General features: G+C 35.5%; 1 protein-coding gene across 2 annotated transcripts in view; it reads right to left on the bottom strand.

Annotated features, from left to right (window-relative positions):
• Nucleotides 1–20,146, bottom strand: part of SEMA3C (semaphorin 3C) — a 186,026-nt gene that overhangs the window by 29,206 nt on the left and 136,674 nt on the right. The window lies entirely within an intron of this gene.

Here is a 20,146-nt window from a genome sequence, read left to right as displayed (position 1 = left end):
AAGTTTGGCCCTTAAGAATATTACTCCTCCTAACCAACATTATAAAGTGACACTCTCATATTTTTGTTAAAATTGACACATAATGGTTTGATTATCGGAGAAAAAATTACTATGAATGAGTTTTTATAATAATTTTATTATAAATCATTAGTGCTAGAAATTGACATTTGACCTGTAGCGGTGAGAGATTTTAGACATGGTAAAATGTTTCACTCACAATTCAAAATAATTTTCAAAGCAGAAACATAGCTATGGCTTTATTTCAGATGTGGACACCTATTCATAGAATAATTCTATGATTTTCACAATTATCTTTATCAGTTGGGAATGTTTCTTTGGGTATTTTTAAAATATAGGGAAAATTTCAAAATTACATGAGTCGAATAAACTTAAGCAAATAAAAAACCTACTTGTATTTCTCAATTATAGATTGCCCAAAACAGAGACGCCCAAATAAATGTACTATATACAGAAAATGTTACTTATGTCAAGATTTTTTTTTTTTTTTTTTTGCGGTACGCGGGCCTCTCACTGTTGTGGCCTCTTCCGTTGTGGAGCACAGGCTCCGGACGCGCAGGCTCAGCGGCCATGGCTCACGGGCCCAGCCGCTCCGCGGCACGCGGGATCCTCCCTGACCGGAGCACAAACCCGCGTCCCCCGCATTGACAGGCGGACTGTCAACCACTGCGCCACCAGGGAAGCCCTATGTCGAGATTTTTAATTAAAATTGTTTCATATGTAACATAAGCATTTTCTAAACATATAATTATGCCACTCTACCAATCACTTAAATTTTAGGTTTAAAAGAAGCTAGTTGAAATTTAGCAATGTGGGGTTAAAGCAAATTTGTGAGTGATCTGAGAAAGTAAAAATATATTTCCTCACCAAAACATGTTTCCATTAAAATTAATGAGCTGCTTCATGAGTATCAAGTCATCACTGTTAAAGTATGAGCATATAACTGTGAATTTATAATTTGGATAGGCACATTATCATCAACAGATACTAAAACATTTTCTAATTCTGTTGAGAAATGTCACTAAGAAGAGGTAATTTGAACTGAGCTGTACAGGACTTTACAACTAGGAATCATTTAGTGATGAATACCAATACCACTAATCTCAAATCTCACATCTCAAGCTGGGCGATCACACAGGTAAGCATTACTCTAACATATAAGATCCTATTTATTGTTTATAGTTTCTATTTTATGAACCTAACTGGAAGATAAAATAATTCTTAATAAAAAATAAACTCTACTTTAAAATTTTACCAACTAACAAACTAAAAAATTAAAACCTACTAAATAATAATAAAAATCTTTATACAGAAAAACGACAGAGATTTTGCCAGAACAAGCCTTGAATCTTGTGAGACTGCGAAGTTTAAGTACCTGATCTTTGAAGTTTCAAACTACGCTCTGTAATTTAAAATTCTCTTCTTAAGCCATACTCAAAAATAAACAAAAATCCTAAAGATTGGCAGGCTCTAGGTGTAATTAAGAAACTTGGAAGTTTCTCTGTTTCACCGTTCAGCTTCCTAAGAATTAGCTCTGTACCAATCTGTACTATTTTCTTGGAAGATAATTAATGCAGGTATGAATTGGAAGCGAAAAAACATTTGGGGATATGGTGCAGAGACACATCACAATTGAAAATGGATAAACGTGATTGAAGGTGTTCCCCATTTTCTATTAACAATTCATCACAAAGAACAGTGTAAACTTCGACAGAAATAGAATATACCAAAAACCCTAAAATTAAAGCCTTGACATTATAACAGCTAGGGCAGGATTTGTGTGGTATTGTGTGTGTGTGTGTGTGTGTGTGTGTGTGTGTATGTGTGTGTGGTGTGCCTGTGTGAGTGGGTGGGTGAAATATGAGGGCATAAAACTATCTTTGTTTTAGGTCATGTTATCATAAAGATCACACTCTTTTTTTAAGTCACAACAGCGTTTTACGTTTCCCTGCTGAAGCTTGCAAGGATCACTGCCATTCTACATGACAGCAATGACCACTTCTTGAGTAGAGACTGAGCAGAAGCAATGTATAACCAACAGCCCCAAATAAAGCTGCATGAGAGGAAATCTTGATTACAGGAGTTCCCAAAGATAAAACTATCAGCTTTGAAAATAATTTTAAGTATTCTCAAATGAGAGAACTGGCTACTTTTTTACCTAACGTTTTAACTAACTATGAGAACATTATTCTACATAAATCATCATTTCTTCTGAAAAAGCCCACAACAATCATATTTTATTCATGCAATTTATAAAATATTACACAAAGAGCAGCTATAAAAATGGGCTAATAAAAAGACAATGCAAAACTTGGTTTTGACTCATTTGAAATGAAAGATAGAACACCACCTTTATTTATTGTTTGCCTTCCTATTTTAGTCATTTTTTGTTTTGCTGGTAATGATGAGTAGATTTCCCTTTAAAAAGTAAAAAAAAAAAATTTAAAGGTTAAAAAATATATTTTTCTACCTAGTAAAATGTCAACTTATCTGAAATTCTTACAGAAATATAAGTAAATTTAAATATTGGTAATGTTTCTACCTCAAAATCAAGTTTAAATAAAATCATAGAAATGCAAGATCCCCACAGTGAAACAAATATTTATTGGATGCCTACTATGTGCCTGGATCTATGATAAAAATATATCATTTCAAGAACGTAAATATGCATTTTAATTCCTTTACTTTTCCACATTTAGACTTGAATTGGTACTTTATGAGGTAGCATATCTGCAGAGTTCTTCATTACACTGGTTCAATTTTCATCAGTGTGTCACAAATGAACATATTTGTTCTCATACTACATATTAAAGCTTTTTATACATAAATTAGAAGTCTCAAATTTGTGGATTCAATATGAATGGAATAGCTTTAGATCCTTTTGAGAATCATCACTATTAACAGTTGTTAATTGGATTTTATGAGACCTTGAACTTTTATAATTTGGGGGGGGGTCTTCTTTAAGTAAAATAATACATAAACACAAAAACAGAGTTGTTTGGACCTTTCCCAAACAGTTACAAATGAGGAATTCTAAAGTTTCTGGTAAGTCCACCTCTGACAATTAGCCTAGTTTTCTAAAAAAAGAAAGTTTCTATAAAACTGGACAATGATACTTTCTTTAAATTGAAGAATCTCTAATTATCCAATGAAATCTCATCTACAATATCTTATCACTACAATTTTATTATCCAAGATCAGTTTTTCACAAGTTAGCAAAAGGCTGGAAAATTCTTCTTTAGTTGAATGCAAATAGCTCTACCTCCCTCTTTATTTTATCCATTGGCCTTTCTTCTACAGCTGCCAAGAATATACAGTACTCAATCTCTTTTTCACATCCTCTCCAAGTGTATCTTTATACCCTCCATACTCTGTTTCTCTGGTCTAAGCATGAGCACTCTATTCAAGTAAATCTTATTCAAATTCAAAATCAGATATTTTTACCTGCCTTTCTCTGAACACCCTGCAGTTTGGGATTATCCTATTTAAAATGTGGTGCTCAGAATTATACATGACTATGCAGTTTTTTTACCACAATGCAGACCTCACTGAAGGGACTATTTATTTATTTATTTTTTTTGTGGTACGCGGGCCTCTCACTGTTGTGGCCTCTCCCGTTCCGGAACACAGGCTCTGGACGCGCAGGCTCAGCGGCCATGGCTCACGGGCCCAGCCGCTCCGCGGCATGTGGGATCTTCCCGGACCGCGGCACGAACCCATGTCCCCTGCATCAGCAGGCGGACTCTCAACCACTGCGCCACCAGGGAAGCGCTGAGGGGACTATTTAAAAGACACAGCAGGAGTTCTAGTTGGTCAACGACTTAGGTGATTGGTCAGGATCTCTAGCACTTGGACCCTCATAAACAGAGATCCCAACTGTAGTGTACACATTTACAAGGCTCTACTCTAGACGTCTTTATATTTCTGCTCCTCTTACAAACTGCCAGACTCCCACAATCTCCAGTTCAGAGTCTCAAGAGGCAGATTTAATTTGGTCCAATTTAGTCATGATGAAGGCACACTGCAAACTGTGGCTTGGTGGATAGATCAGTTGTCAAGTGCTAATGTGTCATTTCAATCAGTTATGGCACCAGGAAGGAGCCAATATATATATCACCCATGGTTGCCCCTTAAATTGGCCCATGTTAATGGGAAAATTTCTCTCAAAATGCAGTCATGGTAGACACCTTTGGTTTCTTTTCTAAACATACTCACAAAACCTCAGTTCCATATAGAGAAAATACTTTTGAGGTATCCTTGGGATGAACCATTCACTACTAAGTAAATAAAAGGACTTGGGTTGTCTTCCACCCATTTTTACTCATTGGTTCAACAAGAAATTACTGAGTACCTTCAGTATGTCAGGCACTATCACCAGTATGAATGCAAAGATAAAAGGGCATGGCACTCAAGAGCTCACAGTCTAGAATTTACAGTTTTTTTTTTTATGGTTTTTTGAATAGTGTGTTCCCACTAAATGTTAGTCATTGAAAAATATGCATTCCGGAATGTCCATAGAATTCCCAATTACTTATGTCTACATAAAGCCATCTCTGAACCCTTTAGCTTGAAGATGATAATATATATAGTTATCAAATACCTTCCTTCTGGCGGTAGTGAGAATGGCATTCCTTGAATATATGCAGCATAAATTCTTTTTGCTTTTGATCTGCAGAATTGGGATATAGCTTATATTTCCTTGGGTAAAGCACCTTGCCTACAATATAGTTAACAGTTTGCTTGTGTGCAAATGTAAATAATAATTATAACTTTTGTAATGGATATCTGTTACTAAGGTCTACCTAGAATCACTTCCCCTTTCTTGGTAATAACACCCTGAGACATCTTTTGGAAACAACACCTCTCTCATTCTCAGTCTACATGGTTAAGGAGTGCAGTATCTCTCTTTCAGCCCCAGGGAGATGCCATGACTTAGGCCTGTGCAATTAGAACATCTCTTTGCCCCTATGATTCATGCAGGAGTGGGCATAGAAACAAGTCAGGGCCTAGCCCTCCTTGGGAATTAGATAGGTGGGAGCCTCTTTCTTTCTGAGATCAGGACTGTTAAAGACTTGTAAATTTGGAGGTGCTGAGGCCATCCCTGCTACCACATGCACAGACTCCATTTGAGAATAAAGAGGAAGGCAGAGCTGAAAGTTGGTAAGATAAATTCCTGAAAACATCCAATTAGCACAAATTAAGCTATATCTGAGGCTGCCTCCTGCATTTCCCAGTTGAACACACAAAAAAAATTATTATTCTTTAACTAGTTTAAGTAAAGCATATGGTCACTTTCAGTTGAAAGAGTTCTGACTAATAAATCTAAATGAATAATACGTGCAAATTGCTTAGTATGATGTCTAGTGCATAGTATACCCTCAATAAGTGCAAATTATTTTTTATTTGTAGCTCGACCACTTACTAAACTTTTGACATTATTGGAGTCACTATTTTTTCTGAACCCCAATTTTCTTATCTGTGAGATATACATAATAGGCATGCCTTGAATACATTAAAGCATTGTGACATGAATCAAGCAAGACACATCTTACAAGTGATTTGCATAATGTAAACTGATATACAACGATAGCATAGGAGACTCACCAACCCATATTAGTGCTCTTAATTTTCTTCTACTTCATTGAATCTTTAAAGAAAATTCCCCAGACAAACTTCTTTCCTGTATTATATATTTTATAACATCTAGGTGTTCTTTTTCTTTCTAGTACAACAGATCATAGCAATACTATCCTTAAACCTTACCACTGTCTCCAGATGAGAGAACAGCTTGCATTTATAGCACAGTATAAACAAGTGATGAAACATAACTCATTGCCTGCAGGTCATTTGAACAGTGTATGTGTATCTGTCTACTGAGTCTCCTCTAAACTAGTCCTTAGAGGTTTCCCTAGAAACTGCTCTGCCAAGCTGTCTGCTTGCCCTTGGGCTTCTGGCTGCCTGGGGATTTGGGAGAACACTGCCTCCTTAATCAGATTTAGTCAGTCCCTTACCCCTGGTTATTCTTTAAAAATATTCTAGTCAGGGTTGGCTTCATGGGTGTTAGACTTGTTCAGTCACACATATTTCTGTGGTCAGAAGGGTTCATATTTAGTTTAATGCTCTGTTGTCACCTCCTTGAAATTCTTAATAATTTTAAACAAGAAGCCATGAATTTTCATTTTGTAGAAGGCCCTGCAAATTACGTAGCCAACCTTATTCTAGGTGTTGGTAATTAAAGCTAGCAATTTGTACCAGCTAAGGAGGGACCTCATTCAATTTAGTAAAGACAAACATACAAATTCCAAAGTCATATACTTAACTGTTTCCTCCTTTTTCTCAATCTTCACTATAGTGTCTCTAAATGTCAACCTAAGAAGCCCTTTGCATGACTTCAGAGGTTAATTATTGCAGGAAAATCAGTTCTAGTGTTTATTAATTAAAATTAGTATTATCTAAGATAAAATCACTATATTTGTTAAATAACAATACTTTTTAAATTATAGTTTTCTGCACCAATTTGTTTATTAAAATTAAGAAATATATTATAAAGCCAAAAAAGAACTGCAAAAGCTCTGTTTGGCAAATGAAAGCTTTATAGACAATATAGGGAAGAATGAAATGACTAGATACCTTACATTGTTAGTTTCTATAATTAGACCTTACTAATTGGCTGCTTTAGTTCATGTTAGTTAGTTAGTTAGTTAGTCTTAGATAATCTTTTAGATTATCTTTTAGATTATCTTAGATAATCTTTTAGATACTCATGCTCTTTTAGATACCATGTTCTATTATACAAATAGTTTCTCAAAGTGTTGTGTTCAGTCCACCTCATTAAAAAAATTAGGAAGTTTCCAAAAAATTTTGATGTTGATTCCCACGTCAGATCACAGATTTATAATTTTTAAAAGTGCTAATTTTAGGGCTTCCCTGGTGGGGCGCAGTGGTTGAGAGTCTGCCTGCCGATGCAGGGGACGCGGGTTCGTGCCCCGGTCCGGGAAGATCCCACATGCCGCGGAGCGGCTAGGCCCATGAGCCATGGCCGCTGAGCCTGCGTGTCCGGAGCCTGTGCTCCGCGGCGGGAGAGGCCACAATGGTGAGAGGCCCGCGTACCGCAAAAAAAAAAAGTGCTAATTTTAAATAAGCTTTACAAAATAAATATATATCTGTTCAAACATTTGAAAATCACAAAAGATGAACATGTACTGAAAAAGCTACTAAATTCATTTTAAAATATCTTATTGATTTTTAATTTTTTTCTGCCTAAGTTCAGCTAAAATAACATATTTTCTCTGAATATATAAAATTAATGACTTATCTGGAATGTACTAAAATATTCTGGGAGTGTCCCCAAGCAAAATTATAATAAAAAGTTTCAGATATTTTGAAAATCATACTGTATATGATTTGTATGTAAAAGTGTACATGTATGAAAAAGTATATATATTTAAAAAGTGTATATACATATACATATGAAATTACAAAAATACCCACTTAATCTCCAAACATTAAAATAATGTTAAACCTAGAGCTGGTATGGATATAAAGAAATAGGTATTTTCATACACATTTGGTAGAAATGCATTCTGAAAAATCTTTCTGGAGGGCAATATGGCAGTTGGTCATGATGCAGTAACTGATACTAGAATATCCTTTTTGTAAGAAACAACTATAAAACTGGATGAGTTATATGAGACAATTCTTTCTAGGTAATGGATAACAGACAGTACAAGACTAAAAGAAGAAAAAAATTCACAAGGTGGTCTTCATGATTACGCCACTTTCTGCCTGGGAACAATTTCTCAACAGAGGTGCAGAGAGCAGGTGTCCAAGTAGTGCAGAGTAGTCCCACTGCGATGAGAATGCAGGTATGAGAATTTAGGGCAGCAGAAGCAAATTAATTCTCTGGCACATGGTATCAGAGAAAGGGAGGTGTCCAGAAAACGGGTTCTAGAAGGCCATGTGAAAATCCCCTGTGGGTCTATGGCTAATTCCTGGGCTATACATTTGCAGGATGACACTCCCAAAGCTTAACAGATTGCAACTCTTATTAGGAGTATGGAACAGACAAATTATGGGTGCAGCAGCTCTGGAGAAGAGCAATCCTGGTTTAATTGGAGCTCTGGCTCTATTAGAGTAGACAGATTGCATTAATACCTTGTTAAAAATCCTGACATCCAGATGACACGGGAAGGTTGACCCTATAAGAGTAAGCGTCACATTCTAGAGTTAAGAACTACGTTAGGTCTGCCCTAACACAACTTGTAACCAAGATCTGACAAGAGTTACAAGGGAGAGAGTTAGGAGTTTGAGTCCTGCTAAATTAGAATGCTTGAGCACAAGAATTTTAACAGAGAGTAAAGCAAGTCTAAACAAATTCAAGGTGATCAACTAATAATTGACTTCTTGAACCTAAAGGCAAGTTATTATCTACAATGTCCAGTATCAACAGCAACAAAAATTATTGTATGTGGAGAGAGAGAGAGAGAGGGAGAGAAGAGGAATGAATACATGAGTGGTTAGTCTTCGGGAAGAAAAAGAAGTTAACACTATCCAAGATGTTGAACTTAGCAAGCAGAAACTTTAAAGCAGCTATTATAGCTATTATAACTATGTTCAAAAAATTAAAAGGAAATCAGAAATGAAAAGAAGTTATGGTCTTAACGAATGAACAGACAAGAAAAATTCAGCAAAGAAATAAAAACTATAAAAAGTCAAATGGATATCTTAGAACTAAACTATAATAACTAAGATAAAAGATCAATTTTATAGACAATAGCAGATTGGGGTTGAAAGAAGAAAATCAGTGAACTTGAAGCCAGATCAATAGAAATTATCCAGTTGCAAGAACATAGAGAAAAAAATTGAAGATAAACAGAGTCTTTTGGTCATGCCTGACATTACTGAATGGTCTAATATATGTGTAATTAGAGTTCTGAAAGGAGAATAAGGAGAGACTGGGGAAGAAAAAACTATATGAGGAAATAATGGCTGAAAATTTCCCAAATTTAGTGAAAAATAATATGTTGTAGATCTAGGAATTCTGTGAGACCCTAGCTAAATAGATATAAAAAGAGCCACGCACAGGCACATTATATTTAAATCGCTGAAAACAAAACTTATAGAAAGAAAACTTCGAAAGCAGCCAGAGAAAAAAAGACATTATGTCATGAGAACAAGGAATATAATTATTGCTGACTTTTTATTATAAACAATGGAGCCAGAAGATAATGGAGTGACCTTTTTTTAAATACTGAAAGAAAAAAAGAGTTAACCCATAATCTTATACCCATTGAAAATATTCTTTAAATAGTAAGATGAAATCAATCATTTTTTAGATAAATAAAAGCTGGGAAATTTTGTTGCCGGCAGACCCCCTTCATTTGAAGAAATGCTAAAGGATGTCTTTTAGTCAATGGAAATAATACAAAATAGAAACAGGTTTATAGGAAGAATAAAGGGAATCAGATATGACCTCTTTCCATTAGGGCTGATTGGTTTGTAGATATGTTTTGGAACTTCTGCAGCCATTTGTAAACATGAGAAAAGTTAACCTAAGAACAAAGCTGATCTCTGCTCCCTGCTAAGGAGGACAGAGCCAAAAACTCCAAAGAAAGAAGCTGGGGTCTTGGTCAAACAACATGTAAAACCACTCTACAATTGTGTTTTTCAGTTTTGTGAACCAATAAATCTGTAACAAAATGTAAGTAATAATATTTATGAGAATCTTAAGTGACAGTAAAATAAAATATCCCTCTCTTCTCTTCCAAATATGCCAAGCAGAGCTATTTGTGATATCTTACAGGGTAAAAAAAATAATTAGTGTATATATAGTATAATCCCTCTGTATAAGTAGTGGGTTACACTAAATTTTTAATATGGGCTTATAATCTTTTTTCTGCAACTCTAAATTTCAAAATTTTTTTTTTTTTTTTAAGTGCTTTGGTGGTAAAATCTGCCCTGACTTGAACTCCTTTGGTCACAAAATTTGACCTGCACTTACTTAAGGCTATTTATGGTCTTTATTTATTACACTTGGTTTGAAGATTTCTATGTTTCACTGTAGAAATAGTACTGTGCATTTCACTGTGATCCAAGGTTCTACAAGCCATTTAATCTAATATATATGTACACATTACCTTGTCCTATTCACATACTTCTTAATGCTGAAATACACTTGGTTTCAAATTACGGAATACAAACTAGGATTGTTTTTTCTTTTCTTTTTCTTTGTTCATCTATTTCCTTGATTAAAAAACATTTAGCTCATGCAATGAAAAATAATAATTTAAGAGATATAATTAAGTAAAGCTATAGATCGAAATAATGTTCTGGTTATTACTAAAAAGATAAAGTAGAATGTAAGTATTCAGAAGTAAACTAAAGCTACTGTATAATTCAGGACACTGCTATTGAGTCTGCCCAACATCAGTTACATTAGAAGGAATACAACCAATTAGTACTGTTTCACCATATGCTGAACGCTGAGTACACCTGTAACTGCGCTCTATGATGGTTCTCTTTTTGCAGTTAGCTCTCAGGAGTAGATAAGCATTGCTTATTAACAGCCCAGTGAATGGCAGTTCCCACACCACTACTGAAAAAAAATATACCTATTTCCCCAAACCTACAACAGTGTCCTCTATTCTTACCCATTCTGGTTTTATACTGGAAAATGGTGTAAACCTGAGCAAATCTGCCTCCTGTAAGCCTTTTTATTTCTCTATAAAATGTGGATATAGTATTTGCTTTACATACCTGACAAGGCTGTTCAAGATCAAAGGCAAAATTCTATGTGAACCTTCTTTGTAAACTCTACAGAGATTATAATTTTTCTCTTAGTGTTCCAAAATTGTCATTCCTCATTGTCACTCTTTACCTGTTACATAAATTACTTACTGTTCTTATATACCAGGGCTTTACTTTTATCTATAATTTCCAAACAGAAGAAATGCCTCTCATTTATTAAAGGCAAATTCATCTATGGTCTGTCATTAAAGGTTTTGTTTCCTTTCTGCTTTTCCTAATACAGTGTACTCAAATTTAAGTAATGCTGTAAAATAATTATGCACATATTATTCATTGCCTGTTTCCTCCCACAAGAATATGAACTTTATAAAAGGTGAGACACTTGTGTATTTTTTTCACTGCTTATTTTTGGTGAATAGAATAGTATCAGGATTTGCAATAGAAATTCAAAAATATTTATGTATGCACAAATATACTTATATATATGCATATTTATATTCATAGATATGTATGATTGATGTCAATAAATATGTATCTACTGTATAGATACTTGTGTATATGTACCTGTTGAGTGCTTACTAATTTCTAGGCAGTACATTCAAGGTTTTATACACATCATCTCATTCAATCTTTAAAATACATCCATAAAGTAGGTACAGTTAAGAAAACCAGGCTTAGAGATGTTATATAATTTGCTCAGGTCATATAACTGGTAGATGATACAGAGCAGAATTTAAACATACGTCCGTTGAAGTTAAAGCATGTTCCCTAACCCTTAGCCTAGAATTTATCCAAGAATAACTTATTATAACTATTCTAACAAGTTATTCTGTTTTTAACAAGGTTTTGGAGAAATCCTAAACAAAGTTAGAATTGATCATTATGAGAATATCTCTGGAAATTTTAATTTCCCATTTCACACTGCCATATGTAGGACCTAGGATTTTACAGGTAAGCACACACACGCTTGTATCCATTACTGCTATAGAAAGTTTGGGAGTTACATATCTAGATAAGCTAATCGAGAAGTAGACTTCTGGGGCAAAATTTTAAGGCCAACAATCTTACTAAACTGGCAATTTTATAAGGAGTGACTAAATTATAAGCCTTGACTTAGTTGGGGCTTACCAAAAAATCAGAATCCAGCAAAATGTGCCATTTTAAAAAGTTGACTTAATTATTTATTCAACTAAGGTTTCTGTCCTCACGAAAAATATCTAATGTATCAAAATGTGTTTAATTAAGTTACAATATAATATATTCTGGTTCTAGAAGCTAATTTTTCCTGTAATGATTTTGAAAAATATCTAACAGTATTAGACCAAGGGATAATCCATCAGCATATGGTTTACTGTAGTTATTTCCTGGTGATACAGCTAAAAATAATACTCAAATAGGGCCTCAGGAATCACTGAAATTAATGTTTTAGGATTTTGTAAATTACCAAAAGGTACATATCATGTCTCATTATCCTTCACTGCATTATATCATGAATGTTTTATTTACATCTCAAGTTAAACAGACTTACATGCAGGTGCATGTCCTATGTAAAGTTTTACTGATTCTACACTATGAAATAACTAAATTTCCAAAGAGGCAAAACTGGAGCTAACTCTTTCTACTTAATCCTTTATCATTTGGGGAAAGAATTACTCATCTGAGATTAATGAATTTTATGGTCATTAATTAATTTATTTTCTGCACCATTTTTACCATAAGATAGGCTGTTCTGCATTAATTTGCAAAAATTAAAGCACATACAGAAGCTGATTTGGAACATTTACCTATGTTACTGGGTGCTTGGGTAAAAAGGAGCTTTCCCCTCTTCATTTAGTCATCTCTTAATCCACCATGGACTTGCTCATGCTAACGCCTTCTTACTGCCTCCTGTTCACAACTCATTCTTTCCACTGGAATGGTTGTTTCCTCTCAAACTTCACTGGTCTTCAAGAAGACAGGCTAATGAGGAAAGGAACGTATTGCAAGGGCAGTCAGACATAACTGTGCTACATCTGATGATCTCGACCACGGCTTCTTTCCTGCCTGCTATTCTCTTCTCTCCAGATCACCATGATATTATTTCCTCTTATTCTCCTGTTACTTTCATGGTCACTTTTTCTCCATTTTCTTGGTAAATACTCTCTATTCTCCTACGGTGTAAATGAGCTCCCCAGAGTTAAATTCTTATCTGTATAGTTCCTAGACTGACCTCAAGAATTGTCATGGATTCAGCTAACACCTACATTGCTAATGACTCCTATATCTACATCTCTAGCACAGCCCTCTCTGCTGAAGTGTATCTACAACAACACCCTCTTTGACTTATCCATCTGAATGGTACACAAAATCTTTAACTCAGTGTGAGACAGACCTGGGTTGGAATTTAATTAGTTTCTAATAGCTTCACGAACATAAGCTCAGTTTACACAGTTGTAAAATGGGAATAATGATTCCACCTCATTGGGATGCTATGAGGTTTTAATGAGATAGTGTATTTTAGGTGGTAAATTCAGCTTCTAATCATAACAGGTCATAGGAGAAGACAGGTGTGCTCTTCAGAAGGAATTCATTACTTCCCAAATTTGCTTGCTGATTCTATATTCCCTTGATCAGTGAATGGTACTTCTTTTCACCCCTTTGCCAGACCATAAATCTACAAAACACTTTAGACAATTTTCTTCATCTGCCTACTCTTCCCTCATCAATTTGTTATCATCAGGTCCTTTCCTCTTCCTAAATATCTCTTGATAATCTCTCTCAATCTCTGACTTCTAATACCTGTTTTAATTTAGGTTCTCATCAATTCTTGTCTATAAAAAACAAAAGTCTCCTAACTGGCCTTCTTTCCTCAGTCTGTAATGTATCCTCCCCACCAATACCAAACAGATCTATTTAAGTGTATCTGGGCAGTGACTGACCTACACTAAGGTGAACCCTACTAAGTCATGCCCCTGTATAACTTCTCCCCTTGAGTGCAAGTGGATGTGTGATTTGCTTCTAGGCCAAAGAATAATGCTAAATTGATGGTATGTCAATCCCATGATTATGCTCCATTGTATGAGACCCCGTGTTACCAGATTGAAGGAGCAAACAATCATGTTTTGAATGGCCAGTGGCAGGGAACTGCAGTGCCTCATTCTTGCATCAGGAAGGAACTTAATTTTTCCCAAAACCATGTGAGTTTGGAAGAGAATTTAAACTCCAGAAAGGAATGCAGTCTGGTTTACACTTTGACTGCAGCTTTGTGGGACCCTGAGCAGAGAGACCATGATCCAGGGATTAGGACTTTGGGGGACTCTTATTCTGCTTACCACATTAGTGAAGAGAAAAATAAGCATACAAGTAAGTAAAACATTTATGACTCTAAACTAAATAAAACATTTATGACTTACCTCAGAAAATCCAGTTTCAAATCTTTTTGGTTCAATTCACACTACACTTCATATTCTACAATGAAACCTTTCTTTCCATTTTTGACCATTTGAACTTTTCTCAGTTCCATAAAACTTTTTTTAAAAAAAACTGGCTTCCCACAAAGACCACCCTCACAACTGACACCTGGCTACGCACCTCCTTTGGGTAGTCACATAGAGAGGGCCTGGTCTGGCTGGGTAGTGGGCTGTGAGATTTTCTCCTGGGGACAAAGGCTGCCAAGTCTGCTTCAGCAAAGCTTGGCAGCACATCAAGAACAAGAACAGAGTGTGGTTATTTCTTCTTAAGATGCAGACAGAAGACTTCATAAATTAATGTCTTTAGGCTAGAAAATTTTCTTACATTCATATAAGAGTAAGGGGTTAAATGAAGGCAACATACGGATTAGGTTTGACTGTAGTTGTTTTATATTAGTGATTAAATAGTAAACGAACCAGTGATAAAGAGCATATTGTTGCCAGCTCTACTGCTGAGAGGCACTATCTCCTTGTGTGATATTCTGAAATCCTCCATATCTATCTACTGAATATGCAAAATCTATTTTAAGTAAATAGAAACCTGCAAATTAGATATATGTGTTTTGGTGAGTGCGTAAGACATTTTGGACACAGATATAAGCCCCATTTCAAAACACACAAAGATTTAGTGATATATCAAAAAGTAAGATGAAGTACTATTCCATTTCTGTACTCTACTCTCCCCCCAAAGTATTACCTCCTTCACTCCTAAATATATGGCAACTGACATAAAAAGATATCAGAATCACAGGTTAATTGGTTAATTCACATACAAATCCAGTCTGTTCCAAGTCTTTTCTGTCACCTTGAGAGATATCTCGTTCACATGTAAGACGTGGTGACAGCATGTGGATGGGCAAAAGCGAGTGATGTCATTCAAACAAAGCAATGCTGATGCTAATGTTGAATGTCAACGCATCAGCAATATCTTCTTGACATATGTGGATGAAACATTTAATTCATCGTAAAATGAGACAATATAAATTAAATTACCTTAACTTCATAAAAGGAAAATATGTAAAGTGCTGATGGTAGATGAGGTAATTAACTTGAAGAGGGTAAATGCTCAGGATGTGAAATCAGACAGCAAGAGGTGATATTCTGGTTGTATCATACCCTCAATATCTATGTGATCTTCACTTATCTGAGCTTCTGTCAAACACGATGGAGGATAAGTGCAACTCATTCACTCATTCATTCAAATAATATCTACTGAGTGACAACTTTGAGTGATGCACTATTCTAGGTACTGAGGATATGCCAATGAATAAATCAGACAAATATCCTTGCTCTCTATGGAGTCTACATTCTCACAGTTCTTCAATGGGTAGCTATAAGGGCTGGGGGTGATTCAATAACATATCTGGAAAAAGTAAGCACTGTAAATAACTTTAATTAGCATCACTATAATAGTAATAAAATATTTCAGAAACTTGAAAAAGTACACTTATTTGCATAATAAGTAGCATACTAAATAAGTAAATGGGTAATCCAGGCAAACTAGCAACACTAAAATTTGTACAAAAATTATGTGAGATTTTATGCTAGCTTTAAAAGAATGTATCTCTGAAGAGTAGCTTAAAGGAAAAGAATTATGCTTAACAAACTTTTTTTCAGCAATTATCCATATATTTATTTTTAACAAATTGTCTTTTTAAAGTAAAATTTAAATGAGAACATTTCTCTGTGGATTAACAATCACCATATGGGCTCTCTTACATTTTTTTCTCTTCACATATCCCTTTTGCTACTCTTCCACATGATCAAGGAGTCATCACACCATGATTTATCATCTTTCTCCTGTCAATTCAGCCATCACTCCACTCTGTTCTATTACTATTTCCTGCTGTGAAAATCCCTGTAGAATCCTTGGTAAACTCTCAGAAGTTTCCAGATTCTGCTTTGGAAAGCAGTGAACCACAATGTTATTAAAAACCAGTGACTTATAAGGGGATTTGTTCCTTACTCCTAAGCAAAGGAGTGACACTCATGCACAGCTTCCAACTGACAGTATAGTATTTTCTGAAGTCAAACGTACTGTTCCAGCTATCAAATTTTACATCTTGAGTAATTTAGGGAGTTCTTTAAAAAGCAAAATGCCTGGCTCTGCCGTTCATTCAGTGTGCCATTCCAAGAGCTGTGACTGCCAGAACTTGTTAGTTACTATGAAGGCAGTTATCCTGTAATGCTGCAAGGCAAACGTATTAAGGTTTGAGTCACATATGTGGGCACATACTTCAAAACTTCACACTTTCAAATGACTTATTGGAGCCTACAGTCCAACTTAGTACTCGTCCAGTTAAACAGACGTTAAGAAGAGCATGAAACACTACACACTATATAAGAATTTTCACAGAGTAGCACACGTATTGAGCTTACATTAAAAAATCATAATGGCATTAAATCATCCTAAACCTCTAACAACCATTCACAAGAAAACTCTCACTCTTTCATCAGAAAGCACATGGCATTCTGATTCATATTTAGTGCTAAAAATGTAAATTCGACAAAACGTGTCTGAAATTGACCTAGACACTTAAATATTTTCATAACTCCAGAGGCAAAAGGAAAACAGGCAAAAATCTCTTCACTGTGCATTATAGTTGGCTTTGAACAAATAGCCTGGACGTAAGCAGTAGGTGGCAAAGTTAAAATAGAAATGTTAATCCTATGAGAACCCTTGCCTGCTGTTTTATAGACCTTCCTAAAATTAAAAAAAAAAAAAAAGAGTAAGGAACATAAAAATACCCATTGCCCTAAATACTAAAAACTAAAAAACAAAAAAACGAAAAACCCAAAATGCTACAGAATATCAACAAATAATACCAAATTTTAGAAAGCACTGATTATAAATTACATTTTTTTCAACCTGTGCTCCTTTTTAGGGGATGTAGTAGCAGGAATGAATGGGAAAATAACTAAGTAAACTTGGTTTCTAGTTTAAGTTTTAATAGAAGAGCAGGACATTTTTTACTCAAGATTAAAGAAGATGTATTTATATGAGGCAACGTTACAAATTCTTGTATTATAGCTACATATTAGAAAATAGCTTCTTTCAGAAGTCTTAATTTTTCTAAAATTCTATAATTATTAAATAAAACAGGAGTCAGCAATTTTTTTCTGTAAAAACCCAAATAATAAATAATTTAGGCTCTTTGGGTTAAGCAGTCTCTGGCAACTACTCAACTCTGCTGTAGTAACACAAAAGTAGCCACAGACAAAATGTAAATGAATGAACGTGGCTGTGGTCTAATAAAACTTTATTTGTGGGCACTAAAATATAAAAATCTTATGATTTTCACTGCTCATGTAACATTCTTCTTGTAATTTTTTTACAGTCGTTAAAAAATGCAAAACATTCTTAGTTTACAGACCATACTTGCAGAGGGCACTGGGCTAGATCTGGCCCATGTTGTAGTTTTCTGATCCCTAGACTAGACATTGATAATGCAAACTAAGAAATAAAAGATGACAGGACAAAGCTTACTTTTCTTTCTCCCCTCCCTCCCTCCCTTCCTTCTATTTATTTACTTATAAATGTACATATGTACATACGTAGGTATGTATGTATTTATTTGTTTGTTTATTTTGTCAGCTGACAGCACACAAAAACTAATGAGGCAGTCCTAGAAGGGCGAAAAGACAGATTACCAGCCTCTCAAGCTCAGCCAGAGTAGTACACTGTAATGGACTAACTGTAACAGTTATTGGGCATTGAGCCCACACAACTACCATGGAGATTCTGTGAACTACAAATCATTCATAATAGTCAAAGTGGATACAGTTACAAGATACGTATTTGCATTCCAATGACCTGTCACATAAGTTTTTCCTATGGCAAATTTTTTGACAACCAATGTCTTCATCAAATTTCCTTAAATTCTCCATGAAGGTCCAGAGAAAAGCGAAGCCATGAGAGAAGCTTGCTTCATTGTGGGAATAACTGAAGCATCATTATTTATTTATAACAATTAAAGGGCTATTTTGTACTTGGGTATTTGACAACACCCAAGACATATTATATCCTTCCTAAGACATTTAGATACACAAAGCTAAGAAATCCTGGGAACAGTGACCTGTGTTTCTCCTAAGTTCTATTTCAGAAAAGGCTATTTTATTCACTTTTAGCAGCAAACAAGCACAGAGAACTGTCTCCTGAAGAAATTTCACCAGAAATCCAAGATCTACTCAGGCAGAAAATATTTCATCACGATATACTGTTTGTTAGAGTTTCACGAAAGTTGAAGTCACTTTTAAAAATTACAATGTGGGGCTTCCCTGGTGGCGCAGTGGCTGACAGTTCGCCTGCCGATGCAGGGGACACGGGTTCGTGCCCCCGTCCAGGAGGATCCCACATGCTGAGGAGCGGCTGGGCCCGTGAGCCATGGCCGCTGGGCCTGTGCGTCCGCAGCCTGTGCTCCGCGGCGGGAGAGGCCACAACAGTGAGAGGCCCGTGTACCGAAAAAAAAAAAAAAAAATTACAATGTGGTTTGATATAACCATGAGGATAAGGTTCAATGGTTAAGTGAGTTACCATCTATTCAGAAAGGTGCTGTTGGCAGAGGCACTGTCATAACATGCACTTTCCAAATAGGATACAGTCTTCAAGAGACTTATGTGGCTTTGTAAGCAAGCATTAGTGATGCTTCCCACTACAATTCAAAACAGATGCCTAAATACTGTTTTTGAAAATGATACAAGTTTTTTCTTTTCTTTTTTTCTTTTAACATCTTTATTGGAGTATAATTGCTTTACAATGCTGTGTTAGTTTCTGCTGTATAACAAAGTGAATCAGCTCTATGTGTATATATATATATATATATATATATATATATATATCTCCCCATAATTCGGCCCTCTTGCGTCTCCCTCCCACCCACCCTATCCCACCCCTCTAGGTAGACACAAAGCACCTAGCTGATCTCCCTGTGCTATGCGGCTGCTTCCCACGAGCTATCTATTTTACATTTGGTAGTGTATATAAGTCCATGCCACTCTCTCACTTCGTCCCAGCTTACCCTTCCCCCTCCCCGTGTCCTCAACTCCATTCTCTACGTCTGTGCCTTTATTGTTGACCTGCCCCTAGGTTCTTCATAACCGTTTTTCTTTTTTTTTTTTTTTTAGATTCCATATATATGTTTTAGCATACGGTATTTGTTTTCCTCTTTCTGACTTACTTCACTCTCTATGACAGACTCTAGGTCCATCCACCTCACTACAAATAACTCAATCTCGTTTCTTTTTATGGCTGAGTAATATTCCATTGTATATATGTGCCATTATCCATTCATCTGTTGATGGACATTTAGGTTGCTTCCATGTCCTGGTTATTGAGCTGCAGTGAATATTGTGGTACATGACTCTTTTTGAATTATGGTTTTCTCAGGGTATATGCCCAGGAGTGGGATTGCTGGGTCGTATGGTATTTCTATTTTTACTTTTTTAAGGAACCTCCATACTGTTCTCCATAGTGGCTGTATTAATTCACATTACCATCAACAGTGCAGGAGGTTTCCCTTTTCTCCACACCCTCTCCAGCATTTGTTGTTTATAGGTTTTCTGATGAGGCCCATTCTAACAGGTGTGAGGTGATACCTCATTGTAGTTTTGATTTGCATTTCTCTAATGATTAGTGATGTTGAGCATCCTTTCATGTGTTTGTTGGCAATCTGTATATCTTCTTTGGAGAAATGTCTGTTTAGGTCTTCTGCCCGTTTCTGGATTGGGTTTTTTGTTTTTTTGATATTGAGCTGCATGAGCTGCTTGTAAAGTTTGGAGATTAATCCTTTGTCAGTTGCTTCATTTGTAAATATTTTCTCCCATTCTGAGGGTTGTCTTTTCGTCTTGTTTATGGTTTCCTTTGCTGTGCAAAAGCTTTTAAGTTTCACTAGGTCCCATCTGTTTATTTTTGTTTTTATTTCCATTTCTCTAGG

Source organism: Globicephala melas, chromosome 9 (genome assembly GCF_963455315.2).
Source record: "Globicephala melas chromosome 9, mGloMel1.2, whole genome shotgun sequence".
NCBI lineage: Eukaryota > Metazoa > Chordata > Mammalia > Artiodactyla > Delphinidae > Globicephala > Globicephala melas.
The sequence above is the reverse complement of the archived record's forward strand: the minus strand, read 5'-3'. Positions and strand labels throughout refer to the sequence as shown.